A 16,703-nucleotide genomic window follows, 5' to 3' on the forward strand; every position below is an offset into this window, starting at 1 on the left:
GAGTTGACGGTAGTTTAAATGAAAACCTCCTAAAATAACAACCGTTATAACAATAACAATACTACTATAATGGCAAGTATGATAATAATACTTTAGATAATGATAATGACAATAATATATTAGAATGTTCAACATTACCTGTGTTAACAATGATCATGTTTTATGTTCATGTATTATATCGTGCAATAGATTTCATATCAAACACAAGTACGAAAAAGACAGTAGATTAACATAATATCAAAATAGGGGGGGATTTCTTTTGTAAAAGTCTTAGAACATGTGCATCCGTATAACTAAAAGTAAGTTTTAGACTTAAAGTCAAACTATGTGAGTTCAGGATGTCTGTGGAGACTTTGTGTTCATTAGAGGCAACGAGAGTGGTGCGAGGTAAATGACCACTGACTTTATGCTGCCCTTGAGGCCTGATACACATAAGAGTATTTTTCTTAAGATCACCAGTAAATCTGTGTTAATTTTGACCAGAACCACTTAAAAGGAATCGTTAAAGCGGATTAATCAAGCTGGTCCTGTTTAATGTCTCCCGTTAATTAGTTTGTCAGCAGTGTTTTAATATCGCCTAATGACTTCATATTTCACTGATGACATTCAAGGGGTGTTAAAAGAGGGGAAATGGCCCATTCAGGATTCAGTTCTTTAGTTTAAGACGCCCTCGATGAATAAGACAAGGTCATGGAGGCCTAGCCTTTAGGGAGAGATAGATTATCAGGGGAAGGGGGTTGGAGAAATCCCATAGAGGAAGCTCTCTCTCCTTTAAAACAGCATGACGGGCACAATGTGATACAGTTCTGTCTTAGAACAATACACTGCGCAGGGGATTCACGATACAGCTTAGGGAAGCTGCACTGTATAGGATGGCAGGATTGCCCCATAGTGTACAATAATACCAAAGCTGGGGACTAATGCTTGGTGGGTTTTTTAGATGGGAGGGATCAAGGCTGATTATCATTAGTTTCTCTGTTGTGTTACTAACAAGTTTAGTATTCAAATGTTTATCAACCATTTTGATAAGTATATGAGAGTAAAACAACTATAAAAGATATTCAAAAGCACAAGGTGTTAGCCCTTTTTGATCTCCATCAGCATTTTCTGAAGCTTTCTAAGCAAGAACAAAGAAATCTGAAATCGTAAAGTTGTGGCTCACAATATTGAGGACACGGCATTTTCTCTGTGATGAAAATCCTATGTTAAACAAAATGCTCAATGGACGCTAATGGATCCCGAACAAGTCCATGCACTGCTTCTAAAATGCTTTGTTTGACAAATCAATTTTCCCATAACCCGGTGAGGAGAAAAGTGATGCGGATTGATCGCCCCCCCTGACTTTGTTTCCAGAATATTGTTTGATGGCTGGATAGATTAATTGGTATGACATTTGAAAGCCTTCTCTTGACTGTCAGCATCCAAGCCTCTTTACGCCAATCGAATCCCGGTCTAATTGTCTCCTCTGTAATACCCCAATTCACAAATTAGAGATGGTACCTCTGTTAACTATTCCAAATGTAAGAACAAATAAAATCACACTGCTCGATCAGATATGGGTTTTAAGGGGGGGTGGGGGTGGGGTGGGGGTGTAATGCTGGGCTGATGAGACAGAGTGCATTAAAGGGCATCATCCAAACTGCTGTGCCAGCATATCTTCCTGTCAGCAGAGGAGATCTGAAATACACAAATCAGATCCCAGCAGCTGCTCAAGTCAACTGTACACTCATCAATCTATCATAGTTCATTCATGTATGAATCTTCGTTCAGAAGCTGATTTGAATTAGAGCAATTACAGTAAGAATGCAAAGGATAATTCACCTAAATGAATGCCCTTGAAAAACTGGTTATGTATCTGCTGTATGGATGCATTTTGTCTTGATATGTGACGGTTTATATTGATGTCTCGAATATGTTACGGCCCATCTTTGGTGGAGCACTTTTGTTTACCAGCAGCGTGAGGTGTTAAGTAGAGGAACTATATTCAAGATTACTGGGGAACAGACTTCATAATACAAATATTAACAGTTGACAGGCACAATATGTTCTATGAACAACCAACATCCACAAGCTCCCGGCCGGCAGAATTCCAGGAATTCCACCGGAGAACTATTGTCAGATTTTTGATTACTCACAAAACTGGAGACATTCATTCCAACAATTGTCATGCTGATGGGTATCTTATGAAAGATCTTTTAGCTCCAACTAAGAGTGTAATCACTGGGATGCGGTGAGGATCACCCTTACCCCAAGAAGCCTGAATCCCCTGAATAACAACTGTACAGAAATCAGAGACTCTCAATGATGTTTGTGGAAGCATCAGAAGTAAAGATAAGCAACATTCTGTCTATAAGAATCATAAAGGGATCAGTATCACAATGTGAATCTGATTCAATGACAGGACTGTTTAGCATGCAGACATGACAGCTGACTGTGATGACAAGACACAAAACAGATGTTTAGTGAAACTGAATGAATCTGTTGCAACAAAGTGTTATATTTGACTGAAACATGCATTTCCTGTAGAGATCCAATTTGATTTCTGTTGCCGCTTTTATAACTCAACATTTGCATTGGTTACAACCTGAACTGACAGTAATTGACACATTTAGAAGTGGAAACACAGCCTTTACATAAATGTAAATGCAACTCAAAAGTCTGTGAGGTCAGTGAGTATATGGAACTTATTTGATTTGACCACACCCACTAACTTAGCCAGAGTGCGGTATATAATGTCTCAAATTTTTTATGTCTGTTGTCTTCTGGTTTCTCCAAATAATTTGAAAGATGTTCCAAGTTTGGTAAACATTGTTTAAAATAAGTGGAAAAACTAAAAAAAATCTACTCCCAACAGTTTCTGCCATGTACTCAATGCTCATCATGTGGTCTGCACTCTTGTGGCTTCAAAATTGTCCAAACTTTAAACAAACATCCAGCTCTTAAAAGACTCAAATGGTTAGATTTTCTTACCTGACATATGCCAAGAAATAACATCCAAACATAACATGTTATTAAGTATATTAAGAACACATTCCACTTAATAAGCATGTGAACCTTTGAAAGTCATTGTTCCCTGATTGCTGCTGATACGATGAAGTTACTTGGAAGAAAAATGCAACGTGATCTAATATTTCATCACAGCTCTCATGATAAAGAAAATCTTGATTGGCCCTAACTATGATTCTGTGGCTTGGCTGGGGACAATTAAATCCTTTCAGCTGTCAGCCAGCAGTCAGTCATCAGGATGTAAATACTGTACACTTGCAGTACTTGTTCTGCCTCAGTGTTCCTGTCTGTTGTCCAGATGAATACTCAGATATCTGTAGTCCTCCACCACTTCTAACCCCCGTTCTAGGAGGAAAATTATGTTTTGCTTCCTGTTTGTCTTCCATAAATCCACAAATATCTCTTTTGAATACCATGATACAATGTAAGGATAGACCAGCTCCATGTACTCATCCTCCTGCTCATGTCTGAGACGACCAACAACTGTGGTCATTGAAGGGAGGATTGAGCCCAATATGAAGTCTACAGAAGAAATATTCAACAGTCGTCTATGGCACACCTGTCCAGGCACACATCACCCTAATTAAAATACTGTGGTCTGTTTGGGAGGTAGTCACTAGTAGAGGTATCTGCACATGTTTTCTGGAGCTTCTCACACAGCAGGGCAGGAAGAATTGTACCAAAAGCACTTGAGAAATAGATCCTCACAGTACTGCCTGCTGTTTCCAGAGGAGAGCTTGCTGAGAATGATGGAGCCTTCAACTCCAGCACCAGAGTGAAAGGTACTCACTTGTTTTTTAAGGTGACCAATACTGGCCTCTTTTGGGATTTTCATGATGTTGGATGTCAGGGTAACTTCAGTCATTGATTGAGATTTTTGGGTTAACAAAATGTGTGTGTCACTGCTTGTGATTACATGTAGCAATATGAGCAACACAATTACAGCTCAATTCAATTAAATTCTGTTAAATTCAGTTAAATTCAAATAATTTTTTGATTTGAAAGTCCTGTAAGGGTATTTTTAAAGTAAAGTCCAGCACAAGTAAAATTAGATACATTCCAATCAAATTCAACATTCAGTTGCTGTTTCTATTTTATAGAAAGTGTTGGCAGAGTGCTTTGATTTACAGTCGCTAACACAGTGTCTCCTTTTGTTTCACTATTAGCTTACCTCTACTTGTTTTGGCCAAGGAGGACATCTTTGAGTCATCTAGATTTTCTCCTCCTCAGGTGAGATGTTGTTAAAAATGTGTTTGAAGACTCTAATCTTTTCATCAAATCTTTTGGACTAATCTATCTCTGTATTCATGGGTGTCTTTTTAACCCCCCAAAAGGTGTTATTCAATGTAAAAAAAAGCCAGAACTTTTCTCACCCTTTAAGAGACACATATGTATGTCAACACATGCAGAGATAAGAGGCACACAGAGGGCTCATGTGGAATATGAATGGGACCCACACAGGAAAAGTCCCACACTTCTTATGGGCAGTACAAGGGTAATGAATGGACATGGGCCCAAAATGGGCATCTTATCTGGGACAACTACTTAAGTGAATCCTGGTGGGCAATTCACATGAGGCAAAGGAACCCCTGAACAATCCATATGTTTCAGACAACATGAAAATAAATATGGGCCCCAAATACAATCGTTAATGGGGGAGAGGCTGTGCGCTCTGCTAAGTTCATATCACAACAACACCAGTTTTTCACATAGCAAGCAATTGTTTGCTGCTGAACTAAGGTTTATCACTAAAAGATCATATACCAGAACTTCAAACCCTCTAAAAAAGGAAAACAATATGAACCTCTCTGTATGCAGAGCTTGATGAAATATTGTTGGTGCACATGACTGACTGTGATTTTCCCCTTTTCTTTGAAGGGAGCCATAACTAAGCACACACAGAGAAGAGGCTAAAGGTGGTAGAGCACCTGCCCCTTTGCCCCTTGATGTTCAAAGTTGATAATGTGCAAAAGCTCTACATTTATTCATTTTTGTTATTGCTTAGACAAGGTCTATCCCATCTAGATTCTACATGAATTTAGTTGCAAATAAAGTACACAAATAGAAATTGATGTCACTTGATGACCTCCAAAGTCATTCAAGACATACTTTAGCTTGATATGCAACAACAGAAACACAATAATTTGTTCAACTCTAAAAGATAGGATCTCTAACTTTTAGTAAGTAGGGGTTGCAGCAGGGTTATATGTACTTTGTTTGGTGTATGTTGCAAGACAAATATTTCTTTTAATTTGTACTCCACATATGTGTGTGCTTGGTCTGTAATCTATTATATGTGGAATATGGCTTCAAGTGTTCATCATAAGGGAACGCTTTTTTGTTTTGGATGGAATAACTTTAATTCAGCCATGGGAAAGGCTAATGTTAGCGGTTCAGTTTCATGGAATATGATATAAAGGGAGATAGTAATAAAAAGAGAACGAAACTATGCATGCACTACACATGTTGCACAAATTTAAATCATTTCAATATCAGTGTTGGCTAAATATGACTGTGACGTTTTCCCTTAATTATGTTCCAAATTTAGCTACCAGTTTTAGGCCTGTTGGCTACTCCGAAACCTGAGTTAATATATCCCAATGTACTGAGCGATTATAAACGATAAGCAGAGTTTATGGCAGCTCTAATGGGAATGAACAGGCGGGTGATTACAAACGAGAGAGTTGCTGTTATGAACTCAACCACGGTCTCCCACCTCGCACTGTTCAGCCTCCATCCGACATAATGAAGAGCACACTCCAGCACTGTCCACTCACTGGTAAGATTAATGCTATTCTGTGACATTTAATAGGTGCCCACAGAACACAGAAACACATGTAAGAGGGTAATAATTCCCAAAGGATTTTATAGGGGTGAAAGACTGGTCTAAGATCCAATGCTTACATTTTGTTTTAGAATGGGTTGCTGTTATTTAACAGGTTAACTGTTAAATCACTCTAAATGATATTGGTCTATTGCATTTCAAATTTTTTTTACAAAACATTTAGAGAAGTCACAGTAAGAAAAACCAAACTGCTGAAATCCATTTACCCACTCTAGGTAATGTGCCTGCTGGGTCGTGTCACACTGTCATCGTTTATAGAAAGGAATTTGTGTTTTTTTTTATTTTAGTGGATGAATATTTGTTAAAGAAATAACTGTGATTAATGATTTAACTTTCTCTGTTAAATTCTACGCAACTACTGTTCTGCAAGCCTAATAATAATTTAGTATTTCGCATAACCCTTACAAGAATCACAAATGAATACAGGAAATGAATGTACAAGAATAAAAAACATTGATTATAGATAAGAAATGATTTATTTCACATTGCAGTGAAATATGACACATGCGTATTGCCATATATGAATATATGTATTAATATTTTCATTTCAGTCCTTTAACAAATTCCCCAAAAAGTTGAGACAGTAAACATTTTACCACTTTGTATTGTTGCCATTCCTTCTCACAACACTTAGCGTACTGAGGGTACTGTCTAGTTAAAATTTACATGGATAGCTGTGCTTTTGAAGGCAGCATATGTTGCTCTAAGATCACAATGAACGTTTTTGCATTCATGCTGCCATCACAGAAGTATGAAGGAGTTTTGCCAAGAACACTGATTCAACCCAATCACAGAGCCCAGCTTTTGGACTTGTTGCTGGAATACTGATTTGTGTGACCACAGTACAAAACAATGTCACTGTGGGATGGTGCATCCCAGATGCCTCAGAGCCCAGAGAAGTTAAGAATCAGTGAAGTTTAAAGTGGACGTATGTGAATTTAATTCTGTATTGTAGCACTTGACAAAGGCATCCTACAGCAATCCCGTGCACATGTAGTTATATTAGCTATTAATTAATCATGGTTATTGATGAAATACCCTCTGAAGGTTGGGAGATCACAGGTGTCACATTGAGAGTTTTTTACACTTTCATGGAGATCTCCATCTGTGTTTCTCTGAGCCTCTATTGTGTTAATATTTTCCAGTTTATTTTCATCTTTTGGACAAATAGCGTCACATTATCTTCTTTCATTTGATGCAGAATTCAAAGTTTAACCAGTCAGAGTAAGTTGCCTGGCCCTTAAAAGCTAAAAGTGTATAACTTTTATAGGAACTACTCCAACTGGGAATATATTTACATGTTAAATTGCAAATTTAAACAAAACCTGTTTCCTCCCCCCCCCCTGCCAGTCTCTCATATAAAATCCCGATAAAGGAAAGAAAAAATAGACAGAGACAGGTTGACTATTATTTGTGCATAAAAAGGAATACATTTTTCTGAATCAAATCGGACTGCTGGTGGGGTGTCTGTCCTCTACACTTCATCTCCATTTATATATCATTCACAATGACTAATTGCCTGGCTTGACTTCAATGCTGTGGGCTGAACTCCTCACAGAAAAAGCCGCTTGGACGCCCTCCTCCCTTCATTTGCCGCACCTCCCTATCAACCCAACACACCCACTTGCCTTTGAAAAACTGTAATTGAATGAGTTTATGTCGTCAGATTGATTAATCATATTAATTTGTACTTATTAGTGGGATGGTTGAGAGAGATGACAATTAGATTAATGAAATTAGTTAATTCTTCCCACCCGCGCCATACTCCCAACTATAACCATCCCCCCTCCCAAACAAAAAAAGCATAGAAAGGGAGCCTGTTATGACAAAATTGGCAATCAAGATTTAGCTGCTAATTGAATGTCTTCTTTTATTAATGATAGGTTTATAAAAAGACCTTGAGAAAAGAATATTAATTGATTAATCAAAGTGTTCCAGAGGTAGGAGTATACAAATCAGAGGTTTGAAATTTCCCCCCCGTGTTTGATTGTGAAGAATGCCCTGGTTCAAATTTATATATGTTTGATATGCAACAAACAGTTCATTCAGTTAACAGGTGTTGTTTAGAGTTTTGAGTAAGGGATTCAAAAAATATGAATTACATGCCTTGACTTCAATGTTATTACTCTTACAATGTCTTATAAAACTTTGCAAACAAATTGATGCAGTTATGTCATTCATACAATACTCTAAAGAAACCGGATCGCATTAAGATGACGAAGATGCTGCATCGTAATGAAATGAAGCCTGATACTTTACAGACCTTAAAGAAAAGGACAGAAGCTGCCTGATCACAGATTAGCTCTGAATGGAGTCACGTGTCCCTGCAGGACTACAGTCATGCATTCGTCACGCCTGCTACTGTTGTGAAAAAACTAAATCCACATGAATATATGTAAATAAGTAAACGGAGAGGGCGATGCCTCAAACCGATAGAGGACTTTGAATTTCATTAAGCAACAAGCTGTCCAGTTGTTATAAACGATGCTCATGAGAAAGAAGTGATTGTTCGATTTGATAAGGATGAAATGTAATAGTTTATGCCACCATGAATCTGATTGTTATGTCCTCACTATTAGAAAGACCGATAAGAGCATTTATGACTATTTACTTTGTGTCATAAAGGGAAGTGGGCTGTATGATTAATATGAGTGGCTGGCTGGCTCCAGGTTCAGCAGATGGTGTTATATATGTAGCTCACAGATGTGGTAGTAGGCTGGTTTATATAAAATGTGTTCTGTCACAAGTGTGAGATCAGCAGAATTATGACATTCCACACTTGCAACACAAGTGTTGTGCTTGATATGCATGCTGTGTAAATGTTGGTGAATAATGTTTCTGTTGTCTCTATATATTCACTGGGATGATAAGATGATATCTGCTAATGTAGTCTGTAAAAAAAGTGTTCAAAAGGGTTTGTTTACTCATAAAAAACCCACATAAATCTTGCTTATATTGATGCTGTAGCAATGAATTATACCAAAACTTCACCTGTTCACTGGATGTATCGGATAAGCATTTTTACGAAGCTGATATCCTCAGTTTATTCCCTAAGGGAAACAAGCCTGTTAAAGGGAAATAACATTGATTCTGCACATTAGCCTCTGTCAGTCTTACTGTATATGTATAAAGGGTTAAAGGGGCTTTAGAAGAAATTGTACAATGTCAGATCATTGACTTTAATCAATTAATTTTAGTTAAAAAATGGAGCTGTGGACTAAAAACTAACTTTGCAAACATCTGTAGCCGGAATCTCTGAAGGGGCTTTTCGAACTACAAGAGCCAGTTTGGTTCTTGTTTGCAAAGTTACAGGCAAACTCCGCTCGGCTCTGAATGTAGCATGCTTACGTGATTGGTGCGTTCCAAATCCAAGAAAAGAAAACAGCAGAAGCTTGAAGACTGTGTAGGGGGGCAGTCTGGTTAAAGTGAGGCGTCCACTAATCACAAAGTTGGCAAAGTTGGCAGTATGGTGTTCCCACCACATACTGAAGTGCCCATGGGTAAGACATGAAACCCCAAGTTGCGCCTGATGGCAGGCAATACTTTACACAGCAGCTTCGCCTGCAGTGGTGTGCCACATTGTAAAATACGCTGTAGAATCAATCTACTCTCATTCCCAGGGTGGTAAATATGGACATTTCATCAAAGCACCTTGGTGATGGTACCCCAACACATTAACAGCAAACTTCTTTGGAGTGTTAACTTATTTGCTAACTTATCAAAAATAGTTACAAATAGATATTTCTCAATACATTTCAGAACACAGCTATTGGTTGTCCTACCATACCTACCTGCTGCTCTGGATCCCTAAAAGCTTCATCATCATCTGTCACACAATTAACTGAAAATAAACCTCTCATTTTTGGATCCAACAGTGTTAATTTTGTGGTCTTTATGTCCCATGTTTAAGACAAGCTCCAAAAATTTGTCAGATTTGTACTGACAGCCATTGACGTTAGGCTTGTTCAGAATCCACCAGTAGTCAAGGCATCCTCATTGGCAGGATCTATCATCTTTATTTACACAGTCCATCCTCTTTAAACTGTGCTATTGATCTTGGCCTAGGTCATAGTGGTTTGGCATCAAGGCAGGGGATGGGGGGGGGGGGGGGGGGGGGGGGGGGGGCGGGGGCGGTTGCAAACGGGAGAGTAAGGACAAAGAAGGAAGAGAATAAGGACATAGAGGATGAGGAAGAAGCTTCCCTTGGGTGTCTCTCAAGCCAGTTTTTTCTTATTTAGCATTTGACCCTGGTCCTGGCTTTATGCAGCTTAATGCAGCATCTTTATTTTCAGCAAGAAGTCAAAGGCTGCCAATATTTAGAATGATGACTTGTCACCGCTCCTCATCAAAAACAAAAAGGTGCTCTTTGTTGAAAGAAATGTTTAAAACACAAAAGTAGACAACAACTACAGAACAGAATTGGAAAAAAAGCAAGATCTATAATCCTATATATATAAAAAAACCTCCTATGTTCTGAGATATAGCCGAGATAAAATAGATAAAATATCACTTCAGTAGTACATTATATCACTAGATGGGATGTGGATCATCACAGTATCGAGTCTGCTCTGGAGCTAATGAAAGAAGAAAAGGAAGTGATGGCAAATGAACAAAGTGACAGGATGTATAGAAGCTAGTGAAAGCTACTGGCAAGAGAACACCATACCCTTTCACAAAGAAACTGCATTCAGTCGCAAAGACACAAAATAATTCAAATGAAAAAGTCCTTGTCCCAGTATACATGAACAATAGAAGGCTCGAGTTATTGACTGAAGTGCGCCCAATGCTGCAATGATGTAAACTTTGGGAGAAAAGAGTACAAGACAATTCTGCAGCTTCTTTCTCTGTGGGAGATGGTTGTACACGTAGTTATAACTGCAATCACTGCACAGACGTCTCTAAGTTATGTGAGTGATGATTTCTTTGGATGATGCAGCAATTATAAAGTCATTATTTCAGTAGAGCTGAGGGACAGTCTCGAAATTCTCAAAGTAACCACAAGTTGGTGCGCAGTCTTAATAGCCTGCTGTTCAGTCAATTATTGATGTGTTTAGCGATCTGATCCCAATTCACAGGGAATTCAGCCCTATTGATATATACTTATATTATGTATTAATTATGTATATATGTATATTAATTATGTATTAACATTCCACATCTTCAGCTCGGTTATAGAGTGTCCAGCACCGGCACACTTGCTGATCAGGTACAGGGTTTCTCGGGGTGGACTGTTGCTGTGGTTCTTTTCTCTCTGCGCTTCAGTCCATTTGTGACATCGCTGCCAGTGCAGGGCTGATAAACCATCTGGCCACACTCCTGTAACAGATAGCAGCCTCTTAATGGAGTGAAAAAGCAAAAGCAATTAATGTCACATTAGCACATCACTAATAAGGCCTGCCCTGTGGTTTGCTGTGGTGAGAATAATCACTCGGTTCAGACTGAGATGCATCCCAACAACAGAGTCAAGTCCTGAAGAGTCTTGTTGGAAAAAATCAATTTGTACAAACACAGAAAAACACTCTCAGGGCAGTTAATTCAGGTCAGCTTCTTTCAATGTAATTTAAACCTGCAGTAATTGAATTTTTAGGCAGCCAATGAACTTCTCCAACACTGAATTATTAATAATGGGGGGAATTTTTTTGTATTAGATAAGAGAAGATCAAGTTGTCTTGTGTCTTTTGCATGGCTGCAGCACTCTGCCAGCACTCTGCCAGATGAAACACTAATCTGTTCTACAGTTTGGTTCCAAGGAAAATCACAAGTTTTATTTTGGGCAACAAAAGAAGAAATTAAGAGTAGTCACCAGTCTGTCCTCTGTAGCAAACATGGCATCTATGATAGTTGTGTATGTCTTCATGCTGCTCTGAGTCTGAGCTGTCATGACCTCCCTCACTTTCAAATCTTGTCTTTGAGCTGAAATTCAAACTTCACACAGCAGCAGCAGCATCTCCAGAGCTTTCCCAAAACAAAACATGTCCTCCTTGGCTTGAATGAGATTGAAGGCTTTTAAGATTTGGCTTAATTGTTGTCTTTTCCAATGTCTAATTATGAAAACACCAAAGCACTGTCAATGGGGCTGTCTAATTCCACTGTGTTCCGCTAATTACGTGGTGTTAATGAAGGTTTTTCTGTTGCAGCGTCACACTCATTAACTTGGCGGTGACACTGCCCTTAATTGGATAAGAGGCCATTAAGTCGTATTTCTCTGATTAGAATTATCACTTGCCTATAAACATAAACCCTGATACCAACTGGTTCGAAGCACATTAAATATTACTGTTAGCTTTCCCTAAAATAGCAGTGTGCCTTTGTCTTGCTTCCTCCTTTATAAGACATTAGTAATATGTAAAAAGCTTCAGTCCATTAAATGTTTTATCATAATTTCATATCAGAAAATATTCTCACCACAGCTGCACAAGTAAAGCAAACCATGAGCCTTTTTCCACAGGAGAGGAGATATATGACTAGCTGCTGCAGATGCAAACGCAGCTCACAGGTTTAATAAGGACCAGTCGGGACAGAGAAGCTCCTCAAAACTCCAAAATGTCACACACTGCAGTATCATTACTCACAGTAAATAGGCTTCTTCCTCCACTTTCTACTTTTGTCCTTTTTGTTGTGATCCTCCTGGGTCTGGTGCACAGTGATGCTCCGAGCTGGTAAGCAATTATTCAAGCTAGCATGTACAAACCCCATTTGTGAAAAAAAGTAAGGATGTTTAACTGGAAATAAGAGCAGAGTGCAATGAGTGGCAAGTCATTCAAAGCCTATATTCAACTGAAGATGAAGCAACATAATAAGTGTTGAAACTGATCTCTGATGTCAGAGTCATATTTCTGAGACACGAGCAACACATTACTGGAAAAGCTGTATAATGTTGTAGAATGCTGTATAACTAACTAGGCTAATAGGCTACAGGTCAGTAACATGATTGTATGCATAGAATATGTCAGCTGAGTTTTTCAGAAGTACAGCCAAGGAAGGGTTTTCCACTCTGTTAAAGACTCCCTGAATTGGTTAAGCAGTTAAACAACTTAATTTAAATGCTGAATAAGACATTTTATCATGTGTGATACATAGTATAAAAATATTTAGAGACTCTGGAGAAATCTTTCTATGCAAACTGCATTGCAGAACTGCATTAAAAATGAACAAGATCCTGTTGTGAAGATCCCTAAATTATGAAATTTCAGTTAACACAATTTGTTGCTGCATGTGCACTAATGAATTCAGAAACTCTACTGTACAAACTAAAATTACAGAGCTCCGTACAGAGCTCATTAAAGAAGCATTGAGGCAAAGTCGAAAACTTCCCTGGGAATTGACCGATCAGTGTGAAATTAGAGAGTATGAAAAGCCAGCATCTGCGATGGTACAAGTGTGCACAAGCTGACATAGCGCATGGAATTTGCACATCTGTCACGGTTCAACTGACGCTGAATGCCAGCTGATCTACTGAAAGAAAGTCAACCAGCTACACTGGTAACCAGTGCAAAATGTTTCACCCTCACAATAAAGGCAATAAATGGTACCATGACTGCATTTTGATCTCTATGTTCCTTACACAAATGCAGCTTAACTTCTAATTGGCTAGTACATTGATGCCCAACATCTCCACTTGTTGCTGCTTGATGACGTCCATTTGCATTCCTTTGTCACTCTGAACATCTTTGAGAGTGAGCTCATTCATTTGAGACCCGCTCTGCACATACAATCACTGTGCGCTCTCACCCTTTGACAGTTTGGGTTTGGAATTAGAAATACATGGTTGAGTCTATATGTTATAATATAGTCTATAGTACGGTTATGACTTACATTTTTTCCTCACTTCCTAAAGGTTTATAAAAGAGTGTTATTAGAGGCAGGAAGATACAACACAGACGTAAACATACCCAATTCCCAATTTTTTTTAAGTATCGCACTGTCATGAGCAGACAGAATATTAGAAAAAAAGTTTATATATATATATATATTAGAAATAAAGTTTATATCATTAAATCATTGGATTCTATTAGTAGTTTCATTTTACACGACTGTAAACTCAATACAAATGGAGCATCAAAGATCTGTTTCTCTCTCCTGCTCTTTATTTTTGGTACGTTTTGATTAAAATACACTAAATATATGCAGAATTGAACTCATGCCAATTTACGTTTTGGTGAATCCCACCACGATTGGCCACCAAGTTATAATCAAGGAGACCTCCATTTAACAGAAGGCCCAGTTAAGACAGAAAACAGACTGACACCACCGCTGCTTTCCAATCTGCAGTACCCCTTTTCTCGTACCCACACATGCCCCCAATTACCCTACGAGCACCACATGTGCAACATCATTAATAAGACCCACTAATAATGGTGGTGAGCTCCATTGGCCGTGAGTGAGATTTGACTAATTACTGTAATTGTATTGGAGTCATGCTCATTAAATATGAAAATTGTGTTCTGTGAAATGAATGGGGCTTCATGATCACTCTTGTATGGACAGGCGAGAAATAAATTAGAGAACAGTTTCTCGTTGTGCAATTAACCACAGCAGAGACAGCTACCTGCCACACCCGCTGCTCTGCTGATACAATGTGTGTGTGTGTGTTTGTGTGAGTGCGCAGTGTTTGTGGATGTATTTTTGTAGATGTTTGCCAATCTCCTGTTACTTGTCGATTTTCTTTACACATACTGTATGCATGACCTGCTTGCCCATGAAACGTGGAAATGTTAATATTTCACAGAGCATATAATTGCATTTGTAATGATTTTTTCCACCCAGATTTTAATTCTTTTTTTCCCCTCATTTGATTTGATATTATTAATATCAAGTGTGTTTTACTACTTTGGCATAGCTGCCTGAATGTAAGAGTTACAAATAGCACGAGGCACCACGAAGCACAATGCATAGATTTCTTTTGCACACTTATGGAAACCTTTGAATTCCTTATTTACATTCTCCACATAAGCAATTAGTAAAACAACTTCCAGGCCAGACTCAACAGTCTCTTTCCTTTACAAAAACGGATGTATCAGTGACTGTCGCCAGTAACTTTTGTTCACATATCTCTTCATCATCTCTTGGGATTTTTGAGGCTGACGGGACTCCAAAGCCAGGACGACAGCATCTGGGAGTGGCTATGTCCCAGAGGACTGCTCCCCGACTTGTTTCTGCATGCTCAAGTTGTTTAAAAAAATCTCTCAATGCAAATGTGGCGCTTACCTCTTCCGCCTGGTAACAAAACTGTGTCACAGACAGAGGCTTTTGTGAAAGCCCTGATTTTGTCTGAGGAGATACAGAGGCAAGGAGAGGCAGGTAAACAAAGCATAATGTGGAGGTCAAATGCTAATGAGCGCACCATGTGCTATGTCTGGCTCCCTCCAAAGGCAGAGTAACAACGTCAGAGGCACCAAGATGCTATAAATCATTCAAATAAATAATAAATTTAAAAATTCAGGGAACACTTTGTGGTGTTCATTGTACCTCCTGGAATGAATTCACGGATGAGTCCTGTTTTATTTCATGTGGCCTTATTTAAATTGGCCCATTTTAAACTGCATACTTAAGACAGCAAGATGCTTGCAAGTCCATTTTCAGGCCTAACACCCAGCTATATAACTTCCATCTGCTCACTGGTTAATAGGCTAAGACCAGTGAGAACCCCAATATGAACTGTAACTTGTTTTAGCTGAGACTCAGCCTGCGAGACTTGAACAGATGCACTGCCATGCGGGGTTTGCATCTGTTGCAAGGCCTTAAAAACCCACAGCTGTCCCCTCTCTGTCTGAGTCCCCAGTAAAAAGAAGACTGGGAGATGGACATGACTGATGAGGTGATGAAAAATACCAAGAAGCAGGTGGAATATCACAGGTGAATGTACCACACTGATAGTGTGTTTCTGCCTGCCTTCAGTTACTGTTCATGCCCATAGATGGCGCTCAGCTCATTTTGATAACCGACAGCCTTTCTCTGGGCTGTCTATCACTAAGTGCCACAGACTGCATGGTGGCGGAGATGAGCACACTAACCTGTCCTTGAGTCAGGCGGGAGCGGAAAAAAAAAAGAGTAGATTCAGCATGTATGTATGCTGTAGCCAGGAGTCATAAATCATGACCTTCTTCAATTTACACAGGGAGCATATTGATGGTTTCCTATCTCCTTCACTCACTTTCACATAGTTACATTTTCTAAGACAACACCACTCTGGGTAACTATGACTGACACTTTACAGCCTATTCTCAGTGGACTCTCACCTCAGCTGATGAATAATCCCCACATGAGGCAAAGGATGAAGAGAAGAGCAGAGAAGCCGGCGGCAGCCCCAGAATAAGGTTGCACCCCGAGTGTGATTATAGATTTAAAGCAAGCAACATGACTGGCTGATTAACAGGCCGCAGTGTTACACTCTCAGCCCCCTCTTCATAAGTACAGTAGTACAGACAACTGGTGATGAAACTGTGGAAACTTTGAGGACAGTGGGACATGCCCTAATTCCCGACTATATGACTGAAGATGGAGAACTCGAAAAAAAGCACTTTCAGTTCTGTTGGTTGACGCAGACACAAGTTCACAGGATAGCAGGATAGCATGTATCCTTCTTTGTTTTTCTTTTCTTCGCCTTGCAGTTTCTTTTTACTTAAATGTCAGTGCACACTTACACAACCACTCTACTATAACATTGTTACACTGATATAGAGTGCAGAACAAGCTACAAGTTATTACGCACTTGTTTGTTGCAGCAATAATATGGAGTGCCGAGTGTAGTCGTGCCAAGATGATAAATAAAAAATGAAAACGTGACAAGCCCATTTATTTGTTTAATTCAATCTTCTGTTGAGAGATCTTTTTTTTTTCTGCAGGACATCAT

Source organism: Leuresthes tenuis, unplaced genomic scaffold (assembly GCF_036924035.1).
Source record: "Leuresthes tenuis unplaced genomic scaffold, fLeuTen1.0.hap1 SCAF_13, whole genome shotgun sequence".
Classification (NCBI taxonomy): Eukaryota; Metazoa; Chordata; class Actinopteri; order Atheriniformes; family Atherinopsidae; genus Leuresthes; species Leuresthes tenuis.